The sequence below is a fragment of the Musca domestica genome, unplaced genomic scaffold, assembly GCF_030504385.1.
Source record: "Musca domestica strain aabys unplaced genomic scaffold, Musca_domestica.polishedcontigs.V.1.1 2, whole genome shotgun sequence".
In the NCBI taxonomy this organism is placed as follows: domain Eukaryota; kingdom Metazoa; phylum Arthropoda; class Insecta; order Diptera; family Muscidae; genus Musca; species Musca domestica.
Window position 1 is genome coordinate 12,405,915 of NW_026712249.1, and position 21,601 is coordinate 12,427,515.

General features: G+C 34.9%; 1 long non-coding RNA gene across 1 annotated transcript in view; it reads right to left on the reverse strand.

The window, feature by feature from the left end:
- Positions 1-21,506: 21,506 nt before the first annotated feature.
- The window catches only part of LOC131802189 (uncharacterized), a 335,178-nt gene continuing 335,083 nt past the window's right edge, over positions 21,507-21,601 (reverse strand). Inside the window, exon 4 of the long non-coding RNA XR_009342079.1 lies at positions 21,507-21,593. This is a non-coding gene — a long non-coding RNA (uncharacterized LOC131802189). The remainder of the gene's footprint in view (positions 21,594-21,601) is intronic.

Genomic DNA, 21,601 nt, shown 5'->3' on the forward strand with positions numbered 1-21,601 from the left:
CATACTTCCTCTTTTGCAGGCACGAAAAAAAATCCTAGTGAATTTCGAAAAAATACAAATACCAATACCCCATGATGATGGCATGAGATAAAGAAATTAATGCGAAATTTTATAAATTCTTTGCGAACAATCAGACCAACAACAGCAAAGCCAACCAAACGAACGTTCGTATGAATGTCTGTATATGACTTGGCTTGAAGCTAAAAAGATTTCGAAATTTTTTCCACATACAACAGCAACAAAAAAAATGGAAGAGCTAAAGCCAAAGTAATCGTGTGTAATGAGTTACTTTTTCCTCATTATCGCAACGCAAACATGGCAAAGTTTGGTAAACAACAAATACAGTGGTATCAATGGAGAACTTGGGGTTTAAATAGAATTACTCGTATGAGCCATCCTTGCTTTATCCTCCAGAAACTCCTTCAGTGAACGTAATAAAAATGGTCAGATCTTTTGCACTTTTCCTTTTATTGCATTTAGGAGCAGCACATTTAAACCCTGTTTTTTCGCAATTTTCGTACATTTTGGCTTTTCTGGAAACTGTTTTTCTCCGTAGGTGGCAAAACATGAAAGCTTGTATTTTTATACCCTCAGCCATATGGCTATAGAGGGTATATATCATTTGATACCACGAAATATCGGACCAAATCCGATTCAGGACATTTGGAGTCGATATATGGATCTCCAGTTGGTGCGCACGATAACTCTGGAAGGCAATATCCGGATCGGTATGCATATAAAAATATTAGTATGGCAAATTACAAGAAAATCGAACATTTCATAATTTTGAGCACTTGTGGGGGAAAGAAAGAACAACCTTATTCTTTGGATGTAGTTTCAATTCTCATTCTCTACATTGATCCTCCTAGCAGAATTCGAATAGAGAATAGAGTTGACAACCGAAAAGGGAGATTGGACTCATTTCTCACTTAAGTGAGATTCTTCGAGCCGGATCGAGAATTGAAACTGCATCCATGGAATGAGGTTGTTCTTTCTTTTCTCATCCCGAATAGAAAATAGAGTTGACAATCGAAGAGGGAGATTGGGCCCTATTCTAATTAACACCATATTCACAACAGATCTTCTGTTAGTAGAAATAATGGGATGCGTGTAAAATAAGTAGAACTTGGTGCTTATTTCGGATCTTATAAAGGTTTTGGTTATTCAAAAATTTTACCGTTTCTGGGGGAGGTACCAGAAGGAATAGTCCGATCTCTACCGTTTTTGTAACAGATCCTGTGTTGATAGAAATATTCAGATGTACCAAGTCTAAATGGAATCGGATGTTAATTTCCTGTTTTATGAGCTTAATGGATATTGAAAATGTCGACCTTTTGTTGAGGAGGTACCAGAAAGTGAGGACCGATATATTCCATCTCACTACCAGTTCTTGGGTTCATAAAAATATTAGGATGAGTGAAATTTGAAGACAATGGGACTCTTACATCACATTTTATAAGAGTTGTAATTATTCAAAATTTTGATCCTCACCTAGAACTGACGCAAATATTGGGACTTGTAAAGTTGTAGTAAAATCGGATTATTGCTGTGCTGTGCTATTTGCACTTTTTTTTTAAATTTCGACCTTTTATGGGGGAGGTACCAGAAGAGACGGACCTATGTATTCCATCTATACACTAGACCATGGATTAATAAAATTATTGAGATGTGTGAAATATGAAGACAATTTGACTCTTACATCACATTTTATAAGAGTTGTAATTATTCAAAATTTTGACCCTTAGTGGGGGAGGTACTTGATAGAGTGGACCGATAATGTCCATTTTCACACCTGACTTAGAACTGACGTAAATATTAGGATTTGCAAAGTTGGAACAAAATCGGATTATCGTTTCTCTATCTGTGCAGAAAATATATTTTTTGAAAATTTCGACTTTTATATATCTTGAAAGGGAAGGAATAGGGCTGAAATCCGGAAATTTGATAAAGATGTCACTGAAGGTGTCTGGGATTGAGATATGGAGGTGAGTTTGGATATGTGTACTATGATTGTACGAAAAGTGCTAAAAACTACTAAATTTGGGATTGAGTCAGTAGATTGTTCGAAAAGTATTAAAAAATACAAAATTTGCAGATGAGTAAATGGATAGAGCTTGAACTCTGACATTTGATATTAAGGTCACTGTTGGTTTCTAGGATTAAGATGTGTTGGCGGATATCTGAGTTGGTTCGCACACACGTTTATTATGTTGTTTATGTCCGATACATCCTGGGGACTATGACAGTTATGTTTCGGTAATAACCCCCATAATGGAATCAGGATCATGTCCAAGCAAAAATCGGTCATAATCCCCAGGATGTAGCGGAGATAATTCCCGTAATTATGGGTAAGTCCTAAACGAATGCGGACATAAACGGGTGTGTTCACAAATTGAAATATCCGCCACCATATCTTAATCCTAGAACCAAAGTTTTCTAAATTTTAACCTTTTAGTAAATGTTAAACTTTTTTCTTCTCTGGGTATGTCCGGCTAACGCGAACCATAGTTTTCTAAATTTAAAACTTTTTGTAAGTTTCCGGCCGGAGGTTTTCTCTCATGTCCAAAAGCGGCTAAGGCGAGCCAAAATTTTCTAAATTTGTTTCATTTTGTTTGAAAAATTTTCAATACATCCATAATTTCATATAAGTCTCGATTTTGGGAATCTTAAAGGATATTTCCTTACCAAATTATTTGTGATTTGCCCATTGTGGTTCTCAAAGTATATGAACTCATCCTGCAGATTTGTTTCAGCTTTCCTAAAGTATTTACGCCAATTGCTTAAAATTTCGATTAGACTTGAGCGGCGAACTTGCAGGCGGGTGACGTAACAAAAGAAGGAAAAAAATCTCATGTCAATGAGTTTAGACCAGTCCTATTTTCAATCAGGAATATGGCTTTATATTCAAACTGAATATATTTTTGGCAAATTTTTTCGATAGACAAATTTTAGGCCAAATTATTTCTAAAATCGCATCCATTTATTTGATATTTATGTATCCTCATGTTTGTCTCTTCGTAGGTACCACAAAAAAACATAATAATGTGAAACATAATTTAAGGACCAAATGGGACAGGTTAAGTGCGGAATTTTTGGCACGTTAACCCGGTTTGTAGCAGGTAAGTGATAGAGTAGTTGAAAAAGTGCCCTATAAAAATATCTTGTACTTTATAATATTTGAAATTGATCTTTTCACATATAATGATCTATTTAGGACCAACGTTTATACCACAGTCTCTGTATTTAATGTTAATTTCAAAGAAAGAGATTTTTTCACTACATTCATTGTTGCCTTTGTACAAAAATAAATCGATTGGAAATTGCACTCTACGGTGGCTGAGGAATGTAGGCGAATTTGGGGTTGTCCGTACAACTGACTGAACGTATGTCCATAGATATGTATGTGAGTGTGTTATATATATGGATTTAATGAATGCCAAGAAGACCTTATATCCGGTTTTAATTTTGTTAACATTCACATTTTTTTGTACTTAGTTGTGAGAGCAGAGAAGAAAAAGGATTCGTAATCAATTCTAAGCAACCACATCACAGACGGATTCATGAATACCCAACTAAATGCAAATTTCAGTGCAGAAAAAACAAAGCAACAAATAAAAGAAGAAGCAGGGACACAAAAAACAACAACAACAACAGAATTTATTTATTCTAAATGATGTGTGTGAGTGTTCTATTTTCGATATATATCACATGGAGAGGGAGTAATGTCAGCCTGGCAAGTCGGAGAGTGAGTGCATACGTCCTGATTGCTATCAGTATGTTAAATTGTATAAAATGTCCTTTCACTTGAACACTGTCGATGTTCGTACTTTGAGAATTATCTGTATATGAGGTAACTAAGTGGATTTACTTCCTAAGACAGTTGGTGTGTGTCCTTCTACTGGATGCGCCAAAGGACTACAGATTGTTGTAGATAACAACGAATGGAGTTGCAAAATAAATGTGAGGTATTTTTGTGTTGTTTTGTCCAAAGAAGAAGAAAAAAAAAATCCTGCACAAATTAAAAGAACCTGACAAAGACAAATTAATGAAATAATTTAATTCTGCACTCATTCACATATGACAATTTGATTTTCAGATAAGAATTAAGATACACAGATTGTAAGTGTTTAGTGTAATATTTAAGATACTGAAAGATGGAGCGATTACTTTAAGAAAAGAGAGCGTCGAAAATCAGATATGTAATAAAATTAAACACCTGGTTAGGTATTTGGATATTTCAAAGGATAATTAAATATAACCTTCCTATTTGGAAAAATTGAAATTGCGTAAAGTTATAGCATTTGGTGATGTACTAGCAAGTGCCCGCTACTTCGTCGGCAAAAATTCCACCTTAAAATTTTAGATTCGTTCCACCAGTAAATTTTAGTACTGCAAATGCAGAGTTTGTTAATTTTTCTTGGAAAACATTTAAAAGCCAGTAAAGAAAGTCTTAAAGTCGGGCGGGGCCGATTTTATGATACCCTACACCACTTTGCATCACATAACAAATAAAAGTTTTTATGGGGAATTTTTGAGAATTAAATCATACCAACTACGATTATAGTTATAATTTAAAGTTCAAAGGAACAAATATATTAAAGGAATATCCTTCTCCGAATCGATTGCTACTAAACATGCCGAGGCATTTGTGCCTTTACAATTCGGGCTTGTATTACCAATTTGGTGCACAATTAACTTCAAATCGAATTAAGATATATATGGGAGCTATATCCAAATTTTAACCGATATCAATAAAATTCGGAAATGTATTTCTGAGCTGTTTTTGATATATTTCACCGAATATCGTTACTAAGGACTGCATATTGCAGGCTGTGCAAATTCAAAAAAAATCGGATGAACAATATTATGGGAGCTGCAGCTATATCTGAACCGATTTTCACCAAATTTGACATATTTGATCGTAAGTGCCAAATTCCATCCTATTGGAATTATCTATCTATAAATCTATCTATCCGATTATCTCCAATTTCAATAGGGTTCGTCCTTGGGTCAAACAAATTATTTTTGCAAAATTTCATCGGGATCGGACAATAAATGCGACCTGTACTTTGTTTACAAAAATACATAGACAGACGGTATGCATAAATCGACTCAGAATGTGATTCTATGCAGATCATCAAAAGGAAGTATGGGTCTATCTCGTTTCCTTTTGCCTGTTACAAACAAATGCACAAAGACATAATACCCTGACCACCTTGTGGTGTAGGGTATAAAAAATCCATCATATAACTTACCTCACTTATCAAAAAGGTAAATCGAAAAATGATTACTCTTTGCACTAAAAAGTCTTCAAAATCTTTCGTTTTGAAGTTTACAGAAGAGTTTATTAGTTAACCCTTGCACAATGGTTCCACATCCAAGTTTTCTGGCCAAAACTATTTTAACAACTCCATATGTAAACCCCTCATTCACCGACGTAGCCAGAAATGCCTTTCTAAACTATTTCGGTGGCCCAACCCACAAAAACACTGAGAATTTCAAACAAAGTTGCATAAAAATATAAAAAACAAGTAAAAAAGCCGATCCGAACCTTGAATACCCTCCACCATTTGGAACGAAATTGGCAATTTGTTAAATAAATAAAATTTGTTAAAAAAAATCTCTTAAAATCTTAAAAATGCCGAATTTAGCCGTCTATATTAGGGTCTTTACGACGACGTAGACCTGCATAGGCAACTTTTGTCATAAGCAATTACAATATTCAAATGCGAAACTTGAAAAAAAAAAATTGTGTGAAAATTGTCGCCGAAATCATCGAAATACCCAATATCGAGAGATACCGTTGTATGGAGGCTATACGAAGACGTGGGCCTGCACAGACAATTTTTTATGTCCTAGGCTATGGTATATATTGCGAACTTCAAATACAAAATTAAAAAAAAAATCCGGAAAATAATATCGCTGAAATCATCAAAATACCGAATATCGAGAGGTGTCGTGACATGGGGGCTATACGAAGGCGTAGACCTGTACGGACAATTTTCTGTTTTAGTCTGTAGTATCCATTACGAACTTCAAATACCAAATATGAAACAATTCCGGTGAATAATGTCGCTGTGGGGGGTATACGAAGACGTAGACCTGCACAGACCATTTTCTGTCATAGGCTGTACTTTCCATTACGAACTTCAAATACCAAATTTGAAACAATTCCGGTGAATAATGTCGCTAAAATCATCAAAATACCGAATATCGAGGGGTGCCGTTACATGGTGCTATACGATGACGTGGACAGGCACGGACAATTTTCTTCTACAGGCTGTAATATCCATTACGAACTTCAAATACCAAATTTGAAACAATTCCGGTGAATAATGTCGTTTTAATCACCAAAATACCGAAAATAGGGAGGTACCATTATATGGGGGATATACCAAAAGGTGAACCTACATTTTCAATACCAAAAGTCCTGCATATATGATATATATTTGAGTCAAATTTTATCAACCTACTTAATTTCGTTCGGAAGCTAGAGTGATTTCCACAGACGGTCGAAAATCGTTAAATCGACATAGAATTGTATGCTGATCAAGAGGTGTTACAAACGAAATGACAAACTTAATATACACTCCATATATAAAAATTCCGACTTCGGAGGGGATCCGGATCTCTGGCTAAGTCGATGACCTTAATATCAGATTTCAGGATTACAGCTCTATGCATTCACTCAACGGCAAATTTAGTACTTTTCGAACAATAATAGTACGCATTACAAATCCAACTCCTTCTCACAAAGCTTTGTGCCAACAGTGGCCACCATATCAAATTTCGAAATTCCAACTCTATCCTAAGACCCAGAACTAAATTTATTACCAATACTTTTCGTACAGACCAAAACCAGCTTCTCCTCTCCACTCTAGATACCAACAGCGACCTTGATACCAAATTTCAGAATTTCATTTCAATTCCAACGGCACATTTTGTGGCATTCTTTCTACAATTTCAGAATTTTTGGCTCTATCCCCTCAGCCTATACCAAATTTAGTAGCATTTAGTTCTAAGTAGTAAAGCAATCTCCATATCTCAACCTTAGACACCAACAATGACTCTAATACCAAATTTTAGGATTTCAGTTCTGAAATTTCCCTTCACTATAAATGCAGTGCACTTATAGAACGAATTTGCCTTCTGCCAACTACAGACGCCAACCGTGACATCCATATCCAAATTTCGGGATTCCAGCTCTATCACTTGACCCAATATCCAATGTAGTATTTTTTGGTACTTTTAGAACAAGTGTGTACTTTCATTTCCGAAACCACAGACACAACAGTGACATCTATATCAAAATTTTGGATTTCAGCTCTGTTCCTTCGCCAAATACCAAATTTTGTACTTTTAGTACAACTGTAATACACATTTTTAAAACCATATCTCCATTCCATATACGCACAGAGACCTGAATACCAAATTTGAGGATTCCAGCCTGATCTCAACCTCAAATACCAACAGTGAGCTTAATATGAAATATCAGGATTTCATCTCTGAAAATTCACCACTACCAAATTTAGTACCAATTAGTACAATTATAGTACGAATTTCCAAAACCACATCCTTCTGCGAACTACAACCGCCAACCGTGACATCCATATCATATGTTCTCTCAATTCAAAATTTGATACTATTTAGGACTTTTCGTACAATTCTAGTATTGCATAATTGCATAAACCAACAGAGACCCAAGTATCAAATTTGCGGATTTCCGTAATATCCCTTCACACAGTACCCAATTCAGTACCATTCAGTACTTTTGGCACGAATATAGGATATATTTGCAAACTACCGCCAAATATCAAACACAGATACCATCAGCAAGCTAAATACCAATTTCCAGATTTTTTTCTATCCCTTCGCTCAATACCAAATTTAGTACCCTTCAGTGCATTTCGTGTAATTATAGCGCACATTTCCGAAACCACATCCATATGTCCAGGCTAAACATGAACAGCGACCGAATGAAAGCAAAAAATGTCGGAAATAGCATCAAATTTTAGAAAAGGTTTAGATTTGTTCGAATAGGTCACCTTTGGCACTAATTATGGCCTTCAAACGGCCAATGAAACCGTCACACGCTGCCCGAATGTTGCTCTGCGGTGTTTTGGCCCACTTCCGGCGAAGCGACACTTTGGTATTTTTTAGTGTCAACCTTGCTTTCCAAAATACTCCAGACACAATAGTACAACGGATTGGTATTCGGAGATTTTGGTGGCCATTGTGCGCTGCAAGTGAAGCGAGGAACCTCATTTTGTAACCATTCTTGGGTGACGCTTGATGAGTGCTATGGAGTCCTGTTGGAATGCCCAAGGTCTGCGGCCAAAATGTTTGTGTGCCCAAGGCTTTAATACACCCTCCAGAATATTTTCCCGATAATTTTCAGCATTTATTCTGTTGCCACGGTCGATTAATACGAGCGGAGAGCGACCATCGGCTGTTATGGCGGCCCACACCATCACCATGGCCGGCGCTGGAGTTCTGTTGGCAAACCGAAGGTGCACATTTTCAGCTGACCTCTTTGGCAAGTAAACACGACCGTTTAAAAACTGCTGGACAACGAATGTTTTCCCATCGGAGAAAACCAAATTTGGCAGTTCACCACTTTCGGCCAATCAAAGCAACTTTTTTGAATCTATTTTCTTTCTGTTGCGGTGTAAGTTCTTACACTTTTTGTAATTTCAATGGCTTTACCCTGAGCAAATTTTTCAATATTTGCCGAATGAAATATTGCGACATGTTCAGCTCACGAGCCATTTTTCGACCATTGCGACACGGGTTCAAGATCAAGTTGCTTCTTTACTTTTCGAACCATTTCTGCTGATGTTGCTGTTTTCTTCCGTCCACATCCTTGACGTCGATAACGAGCGATGATATGAGACACAAACGATTTTTTCACATTTAAATGCTGGAGTGCCCTAACGATAGCCACTTGTGGTTTTCCAGCCAAATATAAAGAAATCACACTACCACGCTTGAATTCCATAGCGCATAACTTTTTTTCGGGAAAATTCTCACCAAAATGATTTTGTACGCTTATAAATAATATAATGATCTGTCACTGAAATAATTTTAACAGATGTCGGACGAGAGGTTAAGAAATGACAGCAGTCTGAAGTTGGTTGCAGTTTTTTTTTATCTCATCCTGTATATGCATGGGACCTATACATAAATCTAACTGACTTGAAAATAAGTTATATGGGTTATTCTTCTGATCCCATATTATCTTTGCTATAGAATGCATTGCGGATAAATTAGTATTTTTTCATTATTTTACCGCTGTCGGAAAGGTAGCAGAGAGGTGGGATCTAAGTTTTCCAAAATCATCCTTTATTCCAAGTTCGAAAAAAGTGTTCATATTTTATGAGAGTTATGATTTTTTCAAATGTTGGTCACAATTATGGGGGAGTTACAAAAAAGATTCAGCCGATACTGACCCTTATTCCCAACTGACCTTATTGTGATACAAATAACACATTGTTTTTCGTATTCGACCGTTGGAGAAATAGACATAAATCCAAAATGATTTCTAAAGGCAATTTTGTGTGCGTCCCATATTATACGACCTCTATTTGGGTATATATCAAATTATTTTGCACTTATGTCACTTTATATAAATCCATTATGAAGCCATACATTAATTATAGCGCCATCTTGATCTGGTATGAACAATAGTTTTTTAAACTAAACTATTTTCATTTATTATCGCTTTCAATTCAGTATTGAAATATTTCCTAGCAAAAAATGAAATAAGAAACTTTTACCAATTTAATTAATAATTCTCATCTTAAAATGTGTCTAAATGAAATTTTAGTAATTTTCAACCCTCCATTTCATTGACTGTCTGTCTGTCTGCTTACTGTCATGCATTAATCATGTCGCTATTTTCCAAAAACTTTCAAATCTCAGACCTTTTTACTTGCAGTTTCTTAAACACAAACAACATATATGTATCGAGAATTTTCGGTAGTTTTTGAGGTAACCGCTCTACCCATCACCCATCGGCCATCAAACGCACACACACTAGGGACACACATCAGACAAACCATCAACATTACTTTTTTCTGCCATTACCCAGCCAACGAAGCAACGAACCAACCAACCGACGAACCAAACATCCAACCATTCAATGTCACATTTGATGTCCTGTGTAATTTGTCAAACTTTCACTTGAACACATATGCAAGTTGCCCAGCCATGCGAGCAGAAGGGTCCTCCATTGTCGGCTGTGGTTGTCTCTTGTCTCATCTCTTCTTTATTTCAGCCATGGTTAAGTTTGAGTTTTCTAATGTTACTTAATGTCACATAAAAAACGATTTCATGTACAAACTCGCTCCCCCCTCTCACCTCGCCACATCCCAGTATGAGATAAAGAGAAGGACCAATTTTTTGGGGAAGTTTTTAACTAAATCTTGGTAATTTATATGAAGCATTCTCTGAAGTGTGAAGAATGGGAAATTCCATTAATTAACTTATTTGTGAAAAATTGAAGGAGTAGTAAAGACTTGAAGCTAAAGCATACAGCTATGTTAGATAGAAGCATTTTTAAAATGAGAATTGCATATTTTAAAGTGAATGAATATATTTAATTCACACAAGTAGAAGGATATTCAGATCGGCTAAGATTAACGAGCGTTAGTGAATGTGTTCTTAATTTCTTGATACAAATATTGTCACACAAAACCCCTGCACATCGCCTGGAAGAAACATAGGCTACAAAATTTTTGAAATTCCACTTGATACTGGAGATATAGCATCAGAACCGGAGGTACCTTCCAATAATTTAGATTTTATATGCACATATCTGTTGATCGATCACAAATACAGTCTCAAAACTTTGGAATACGTAAGGGAATTTGGAACAAAAGTAAATTTGCCAAATTATATTGAAATCGGTTCAGATTTAGATATAGCTCCCATATATATTTTCGGCCGATTTAATATAGTTGACGCATTAAACACGCTGCGTGCACCACATTTCACTGAAATTTGGAATGTGTGATTGAATTTGTATTTTTAGACCACAAAATAGGTATCGATGCCAGATCACACCAAATCTTGCGTTTATAAAAAAAGTTTAGATGTGTTAACTTGGAAGAGAATCGATCAAACGCATTTTGAACGTTTTTTATGCAAAATGTTGAACCATTTATGAGAGTTATAATTACTCAAAATTTTGACAGTTCGTGGAGGTAGTAAAAATTGACCCGTTGTGGGAGAGGTAAAAGAAGGAGTAGTCTGTTCTATCTATTTTTCATATCGATTTTTATTCTATGGGATCTATTAAATTTGATATCAATCGCACTCTTATTTCACATTTCATAAGTGTTATAATTATGATTTACAGAGTTCGAAGGAGATCGGATTTCGCTTTCTCTATGAAGTAAAATATTTTTGTTTTGATTATGTTTACCTTTGGTGAAAGAGGTACCAGAAGGGCTGGACCAATACTTTCCATCTCCAAAATCGTTCCTTGGATCAATAATAATATTACGATGTACCAATTTTGGACCAAACCGGATTTTCCTTTTGAAAGTTATTTTGCGCACCAGCCAGACGGACCCCTAAATCGACTCTAAATATCCTGACACGGATTTTGTCCAAAGAGATCTAGGCCTTGAACCGTTATTTCGAAAAATACGCGTCTCATCCAGTCTTCGTACCAAATAAAGCCTTTGACAAACTTAAATCAAGTATCATCTCTAGGTACCGATCCAATAATTTGATTTTATATACAGGGTGAGATGAAAAAACTGCAACCGACTTGAGACTGCTGTTATTTCTAAACCCCTCGTCCGACAGCTGTTAAAATTATTCCAGTGACGGCTCATTACATTGTTTACAAGCGTACAAAAGCATTTTGGTGAGAATTTTCCGGAAAAGAAGTTATTCGTGATGGAATTCAAGCGTTATTTCTTTAAATTTGGCTGGAAGACCACAAGTGGGTACCGTAAGAGCACTCCAGCATTTAAATGTGAATAAATCTTTTGTGTCTCGTACCATCACTCGTTACGGCGATACTGGTAGCATAGCCCGACGCCAAAAAAGTGGCCGATAGAAAACAGCAACATCAGCAGAAATGGTTCGAAAAGTAAAGAAGCTACTTGATCGAAACCCGCGTCGCAGTGGCCGAAAAATGACTCGTGAGCTGAACATATCGCAATATTCCATTCGGCAAATATTGGAAAATGAGCTCGGGGTAAAGCGATTGAAAATCCAAAATTACACCGCAACGGAAAGCAAATAGATTCAAAAGAGCTAAAGAGTTGCTTCGCTTGGCCGAAAGTGGTAAACTGCCGAATTTGGGTTTCTCCGATGAGAAAACATTCCTTGTCCAGCAATTTATAAACAAACAAAATCGTGTTTACTTGTAAGAGAGGTCAGCTGAAAATGTGCACCTTCGGTTGGCCACCAGAACTCAAGCGCCGGCCATGGTGATGGTGTGGGCCGCCATAACAGCCGATGGTCGCTCTCCGCTCGTATTAATCAACCGTGGCATCAGAATAAATGCCGAATATTATGGCGAAAATATTCTGGAGGGTGTATTAAAGCCTTGGGCACGCAAATATTTTGGCCGCAGACCTTGGACATTCCAACAGGACTCGGCACCATCGCACTCAGTACGCGCCACCCAAGAAAGGTAACAAAATGAGGTTCCTCGTTTCATTTTTGGAGTATTTTGGAAAGCAAGGCTGGCATTAAAAATACCAAAGTGTCGATCACCTCAAGCAAGCGCTTCGCCGGGAAAGGGCCAAAATACCGAAGAGCAACATCCGGGCAGCGTGTGACGGTTTCAATTGCTGTTTGGAGTATTTTGGAAAGCAAGGTTGGCAATTAAAAATACCAAAGTGTGAATCACCTCAAACAAGCGCTTCACCGGGAATGGGCCAAAATACCGCAGAGCAACATTTTGACAGCATGTGACAGTTTCATTGGCCTTTTGAAGGCCACAAATTGTGGCAAAGGTGACCAATTCGAACAAATCTAAACTTATTCCAAAAATGGATGCTATTTCCGACATTTTTTTGCTTTCATTCAATAAAAATTTAAAAAAATGTAAAATTTATGGCGTTTGACTTCGTTGCAGTTTTTTTTATATACCAGACGTTGAACTTGGTAGGATTCAATTTTTAATATCCTGATCGTGATAAAACCCCTAAAAATATCAGTATTTCCATTAAAAAATACCAGTGAAATAATTTTAAAAATTTTTAGAAAACTCTGCAAAATATTGGATTTTGGACTCCCCCTTAAATTATGTGGTTATACCGAAAAGAGAGCCTACTTCCATAGTTTAAAAGGAGATTCCGAAGGATATAAAATGGAAAATATTAGGCATTCAGTCCAATAATGCTGATAAACCCTTCAAAGTACCGAATATCGAGCAAAATTGACAAAAGCAGGACCCCATCCGAAATAGTTACATTTCTGACATTAATTTGCCTGTAATATGAAATTTTCTGCTTAGTACCGAAAGTGGGACGATTACTTGCGAGGACTTACAAAAAAACAGAATAATATCTATTATTTGAACTTGAAACCCATAATTTTTATCACTCATTGCGGACTTATGTCCATTATTTTGCAAAATTGGAATTCCAAACAAAAGGACTTAAAATTTGATCATATTATTTAATATTAGAACGAAAACAAAGACTACACATGCTCATTAATACAAATCCTGTTACATGTGTTATCATGGTCAGAATTTTAAACCCCATATCTCTAGCTCATATCAAGATTATTTGGAATAGATAAACTAGATTTTTATCCTTTAACGGAATGTAAATACCATTGATTGTATTTAAACTACACACACGCAAGGATAATCTTCATATATGGAATGCATAGTCCTACGTACACACATGTCGAACAGGATACTAAGACAGATTAGAATAAGATGAAAGAAAACCAATCCATGCACACACACATGCCGGGGTATTGCCCACAACGTGTGTGGTGTGGTTGATCCAGTCACAATCTGGTGGCATTGGTTTGCCCTTCGATGGTATTTATTTTACATCAATTAACTAATTGTTTTACAAAAGAGGGCGGCTTAAAAAAAAACTAAACGGTAAAATTAAACACTTCAAGACAGCAGGCGTTTAAGGATAATAAAAGGATATCAAAACATTTGTTTCGTGCCTAACCCTACCGCCAACAAAAAAGTAACCAATAAAAAATGTAACGCCACCAAACAAAAAAAAAGGAAAAGTTTTCTAGAAAAAGGATATTTCAAAGGTAACTGTTAATTGGTGATTGCTTAAGAAAACATGTGCTGCGAGCGGGGGCAAAACCGTTAAGACGGAAGGGAGCACGAGTTGTTTATTGAGATATTAACAATATGTTAGAAAAAGGATTATAAAAATTCTCCCCCCGAAAAAAGGATAATAAAATATTTTGGTAAATTCCTTTAAAGAAACTGAAAGGAATTTTATTGTGCAATATGTCCGGGAACGTATACTTCACTAATTATAGACGTTGGTGCGTGATGTCTTTGTTTTGCCTACAATTTCATAATTTTGCTGTTGTTGTTGTCAGTCAAGCTGATGCCTGACTGACAAATGGTTGTTGGTTGTTGATCCTCCTCAGTCATTTGGCATGAGCATGATGATCATTTGACACATAGCAAACGAATGATCCGGAACCAATAACAATATATTGTTTTATGGGTCTTTTTAGCTCGAGTTTTCATCATTCCCCTCGTCTTCCGTTGTGCGTTGTTTTTTTTGTCGTTAACTCGATAATTGATTTATTATCCTTTATTGGAGGGATAGGAAGGGAGCCATGTCTTTTAAAGATCATTAATAATTGAACCTCGAAGCAATGTGGCACACATTGTTGTTCGAACGTGCTATGGTTAGGGGCACGCGGGGGAGATTATGAGTTAAGCATGGGAATTATATTTATTTATTTATTGCTTTCTATTGGATAAAAAATTGCAGTTTTTAAAGTGAAATTTCAGAATCTGGAAATACGACACCATACACAATTTTCAATGTAGTCATTGCTTTGAAAAAAAAAAATAAATAAAAAGTATGGTGAGACGGCCCTCTCCTCTTCCAAACTCTGATACATCCTTAACGTCCATCTCTGTATCTCCAATAGATATAGTCTTCAGTTCCCTAAAAAATCTGAAATTTCCCTTAAAAAATATTCCATTAAAAAGAACAAAAAATTTTTAAAATCTTTATTTTTTAAATTAAGAATCCTTCTAAGCACATTTTTAAAATACCACGATTGTGGCTTGATATTCCTTCATGGTATTAAAAACATTTGAAAAAAGTAGGAGTCCTTCAAAAAACATTTTTTTTAATTAAAAATTACCTTTTTTATGAACCATACAACCCTTTTATAAATTCAGGATTAAGGCTACAATCGACCTTTAAAAACATATTTGGAACAATTCTAGTCTAATAAAAACTCTTAGATTTTTCGAAATTTTTTCCAGGGGAAGGTATTTTTACCCTGATTTCGGGAAACTATTTTTTTCTTTGGGGACGGACCCGGGACCCCAGATTTTTGACCCGAAATTCCGGGTTCAAGACCTCGACTAGACCCGGATCCAATTTTTAAATACACGATGATGGTGGCTCTTCTAGAAATATTTTTTTTCTAAAAATCCGCAGTGACTGCTCCTCAAAAACATTTTATTAAAAACCTACGATTATGGCTCTGCAAAATAAATACAAAGAATATGTATATATATTTTTTTAAATGCTCAATGATGCTTCTTGAAAAATATTTTTTTAAATATACACAATGATGGCTCCTCAAAAATTTTTCTTTTTAAATCCACGATATTTTTTACAAACCCACGATGATGGCTCCTTAAAAAAGATTTTCTGTTTAAATCCACGATATTTTTTTGCAAATCCACGATGACGGCTCCTCAAAAAGAATTTTTGAAAAACCCACGATGATGGCTCTTTAAGAAGTATTTTTTTAAAACTTCACGTTTATGGCTCTTCAAAAAAATTTGTTTACAAATTCACGATTGTGGGATGAGTATATTTTTAATTCCGCAATTTAGTACCTAAAAAATTATTTCTAAATCCAAGACTACTGCTTTAATAGTACTTCGAAATATAATTTTTCTGATATTTCTTAAAAATTTCATTCATACCGCGATTATGACTACAATTTTTTTTTTAAATCCACGATGATGGCTCTTCTAATTTTTGTTTTTTTTTTTTTTAATCCACGATGATGGTGGCTCTTCTATTTTTTTTAAATCCATGATTATGACTGTTCAAAAATTATTTTTTTCTTAAGAATCCTCTATGATGGCTCCTCAAAAAGTATTTTTTTTAAAAACCCACGATAATGGCTCTTCAAAAAATATTTTTTAAAATTCACGGTTATGGCTCTTCAAAAAAATTTGTTTAAAAATCCACGATTGTGGGTTGAGTATATATATTTAATTTGGCAATTTTTGCCCTGATAGTACCTATATAGTATTTCGAAAAACCGTTTCAAAAATCAATAAATATAGCTCTGATATTTCTTAAAAAATTCTTCAAGAAATATTTTTTTTCTAAAAATCCGCAGGGACGGCTCCTCAAAAACATTTTTTTAAAAACCCACGATGATGGCTGTTCTTAATAAATTATTATTAAATTATTTTTTTCTTAAGAATCCTCTATGATGGCTCCTCAAAAAGTATTTTTTTTTTTTCAAAAGCCACGATGATGACTCTTCAAGAAATATTTTTTAAAAATTCAAAAAAATTAGTTTACAAATCCGCGATTGTGGATTAATTTCTAATTCTGCAATTTTTTCCCTGATGGTACCTAAAAAAATATTTCCAAATCCAAGACTAGTGCTTTGATAGTATTTCGAAAAACAGTTTTAAACATCAATAAATATAGGTCTGATATTTCTTAAAAAAAATCATTTAAACCGCTATTATGACTCTTCATAATGCATAAAATATTTTTAAAAATTTCTTTTTTGTTGCTAACCAAAGTCCTTAAAAATGCATGCATTTGCTTTAAAAGTCCCTAAAAAAGTGTTCAAAATTTCCAAGTATGCTTGCTTCAAAAGTTTAAAAAAAAAATGCTCAAGGATCCTCGTTTATTTGTTTAAAAAGCTTTACAGAATATTCTCAAAAAATCTTGTTTAGTTCTTTAAAGAGTCACTCTAAAATGTTATTTAAAAATCGATGTTTATTGTACTAAAATTGCTTTAAAAAATATTCTTAAAATATCCTTGCTTATTGCTCTAAAACGTCCCTCAAACGTAGCCTTAATAGTTCCCTCTAAAAATATTATTAAATAGGTCTATAAAATATTTAATAAAAATTCCAAATCGCGTACCTGATAATTCTTGAAAAGTATATTTACTTCTAGTATCTGATAGTCCTTCTGAAAATATTGTTTAAAATGTCCATGAAAATAGCTTAGTCCTTAAAAATATTCTTAAGAAGTTTACTGTTATACTCTGATGGTTTTTAAACATTTTTTATAAAAATCAAATTTATAAAGCTATAATAGTCCTTGAAAATATTATCAAAAATTCCACAATGTTTAGTTACATCAAAACCATTTCTATTTTTTTTTTCTTCATAACAAGAAACCACAAAATATCATTCACAAACAAAAACATCAACCAATACCGAAAATGAATCAGTATCACCACCACCAACACCCACCCACCCACTAGAATTCCACACACCTTACTTACCCACCAATCACTTGTCACCCACCCCTCCCACTTCTTTGCGAGCTTCGTGTTATACGCATAACACGAATTCATAATGATGGAAACAATAACAATGACAAAAACACAACCACAGTTATCCACTCCCCAGGACATATCCCCCATTTCAAAATTATTAAGGGTTATTCGCATATCATAAAGCCCTGCCATTAACATACTTACAAATGCCACCGAACACGTCACTCACAAGTGCCAACAACCCAAAAAAGAGCCACTTTGTTATTCAAAGGAAAAGTCCTTTGAAACACCTTCTTCAAGTTTCTAACCGTCAACACGTCGTTCAGCCAAATTTGAATGAGTTTGGGTATAACGACAACCTAAACAACTCTTTCTTTCAACCCTTTAGGCTTTTGGCCACACTGGAAAAAGAGCTTTTTCAAATACTGCCAGATGGCAGCGTCCAAAAGCCATTTATGATCCCAAATGAATATCAAAGATGGCGCTGTTATCGCTGTGACTTGCATTCGTTTTTTATTATTTTTTACAGTTTTTTGTCGGGGTGTCGTTGAAAAACGCTAAAAATAAAAGACTTCAAATTAAATAAAAAACGGGAGGGGAAAACACACACACACAACACTCTGACACATGTGGGGTCTGAGCATTCGTTCGTTTTTCACTCTGTGTTGTAAAGATAAAAGACGAAGTTTTCTCACACATGCTCACAAGCAGCCAGTCAGTCAGCCTCACATATCGTCGTTGTATTGTGGTCTCCACACAGTAGCTCGGGCATACACACTCGTACATATGTGTTGTTCTATCCCACCCACAATTTTGGTGGTATGGGCTATAGCTTTTTGGGGCCATTCTCTCTGAGTTGTAAGGGAAATGAACGAGAATTTTCGTTCTCACGCAAATGCCATGGAGTGTGGAATAAATGAACAGGCAAACAAAAGTGGGTGAATATACTTTTGGTTAGAAAACTCTTATTGAAGTTAATTAAGTTGACAGAAATCGAAATAGTCAGAAAATATTTGAAAGAATATATCTAGAATTGTATTTTAAATAATTAATTGTATTTCCAATGTATTTAAAAATATTTTTTGAAAGATAATAAAACAAGTTAAAGAGTATCAGCCGGTTTTGCCGACAGATGAATACTCTCAGCCAGTGTTCGATTATTTAAATATATTTTGACTTCTGTTATGATTATTCCAATTGTTGTCCCTCTGTGGAGCAGGTTCCAACGGAATGGGAATCACAAGTAGTCTCTAGAAGTATTCCATTTTCATACTTCATTACAAGAAAACCTAACAGTTATATAAAATCATAAATTCCTTATTCATCTCAGGTTTCTGCTTGAGAGAATTATTTAGATATAACAAGGTGTAAAGAATCGCTGACTTGTTTCGCACGTTATGAAAGATAAAATTATTGAAAATTGTGGGTGAGGTACCAGAAGGGGTTTACAGATATATCATCTTCAAAATAGATCTTGTGTTAGCAAAAATGTTTTTATGTCTGAAATTTTAGGAGAGTTGGATGCTTATTTCGCTTTGGCAGATAGCATGTAGCAAATTTTGGGGCAGATAGCAAAAGAAATGGTCCGATCCGATCCCAAGATCGGTTATAAAAATGATAGATCTTTATAACCGATCTTGGGTTAATGGAAATATTGAGATGTACCAAGTTTGGAATGGAATTGGATATTAATTACGCTTTTTATGAGCTTCATGAATATTCAAAATTTTGAACCTTTGTGTTCGTGGTACCCGAAGAAGTGGACCGATATATCCCATCTTCACAACAAATCTTGTGTTTGTAAAAATAATCGGATGTGTGAAATATAACAAGAGCCTGATGCTTATTTTGCATTTTATGACCTTCATGGATATTCAAAATGTTGAATCTTTGTAGGGAAGGGGCCAGAAGGAATGGTCCGATCTCTTCCGTTTTTATAACAGATTCTGTGTTAATGGCAATATTCAAATGTGCCAAGTCTAAATGGCAGCGGATGTTTATTTCGCGTTTTATGAGCTTAAAGGATATTCAAAATTTCGACCTTTTTAACATCAGATCTTGAGTTTATAAAAATATTGGGATGTGTGAAATTTTAAGGCAATCAGACTATCTACTACATGGTACATCATAATAGTATTGTCAAATTTAGATCAATCGGCAATATAGATCAATCGGCAATATTGTTCCACTTCTTCTTGTACCTCCACCATAGAAAGATAATATATCATTCGATTTTGTGTGAACTTTGCACGTCCCAATAATTTTTCCAATGCTAGGTAATGTGCTAAAATGGACAATATCGAATATGGACATGTATGTATGTTTGTTTGTTTGTAATTTACGTACTCGAAAACTGCTTCACAGATTTTCGTAAAAATTTCCAAGTATACTACAACATCGTCTGAAAGTAACATAAGCTATATAAATTGTTGGAATTCCACTTGGAACGGAAGATATAGCCTCGGAATCGGAGGTACCTCCCAAACATTTAGTTTTTGTATGTTCGATTCCAATGAAATTTGGATTGTGTGACAGGATTTGATTAGAAAAAAATTGTCAAATTATATTGAAATCGATTCAGATTTTGATATGGTTCCCAAATATATTTTCACCGATTTTATATATTTGATGCACCCAACGCGATATGTATGTCCGATTCCTATAAAATTCGACATGAGTGACTCAATTTGGCACAAAAATAAATTTGCTAAATAATATTGAAATTGGTGGAGGTTTGGGTATAGCTCCCATATATATTTCGGACGATTTCGTGTATGTTATGCGTCAAACACGATATGTATGTCCGATTCCAATGAAATTCAGAATGTGTGGCGGCATCTGGTTACAATGATAAATTTGACAAATGAATTATAAATCGGTTAAGAATATAGCTTCTCGGCCGTTTTCACATATTTGATGCAGCAAACACGGTATGTACCTCCAATTTCAATGAAATATGGAAGGTGTGACGGAATTTGGTCCACGAATAAATTTTGTCAAATTAATTGAAAACGGTTTAAACTGAGATATGATTTTTTTAAGAAACATTGACCTACAACGCCTTGTCAATGGTATTAGACTTACAGCAAAAAACTACACAACAATATAATTGAGAATACGATTATTACTGCTACCTCGAATTCTCTAATTGTAACAGAATTGCCACTCAACTTTAAAAGATTGTAGTCTACTGAACTGTTGGTATTTGTTATGAAATTAATAAATCCGAAGGACAAGCCCTACACGGAGGGACTAAATTTGGCATATTAAGCTTTTCTCATGGTCAGCTGTTCCTGGAAAGTTCACGCGTTGGTCAACCAAGCAATTTGCCTCATTCTTTTCAACAAATTCCAACGAATATTCGTATATAAAATTTTGAATGCATATAAAATCAAAAGCGTAGCGATGCGCATATAAAGTGAAGAAGGCAGTCGATATAGCCCAAATCTGATTCTTTCCCGATTAGCTGCACTCTTTCCCAATTCGCTGATGGATCTCCTCGTAATTTCTTAAAAAAATATGATTTTTTCGCACTATTTTATTATATGATTGGAAAATATTTTTTTCAGAAGTCCGCAATTTTTGCTTTCACAGTTCTGTACATAATTTATTAAAAATTCAAAACTATAGCTACTATACCACTATATACCTATTTTGGTATGTAATATTAACATTTTGCGAATTATAGGCGGTGGACTCACATAATATTCATTTATATTTTTATTATTATTTTTTTGTTTTATTCATTTTATTAAATTTTTTTATAATGTATATATTTTAACATAAAGCTTCAGATGAATTAAATAAAAGAGTATTATTAGTATAAAGCCATTCTAGAATCGTCTGATGTAAGATCCGTTATCAGCTACACTAGAGTCTATAGATCGGATGCTCCAAAATGTCTGAAACA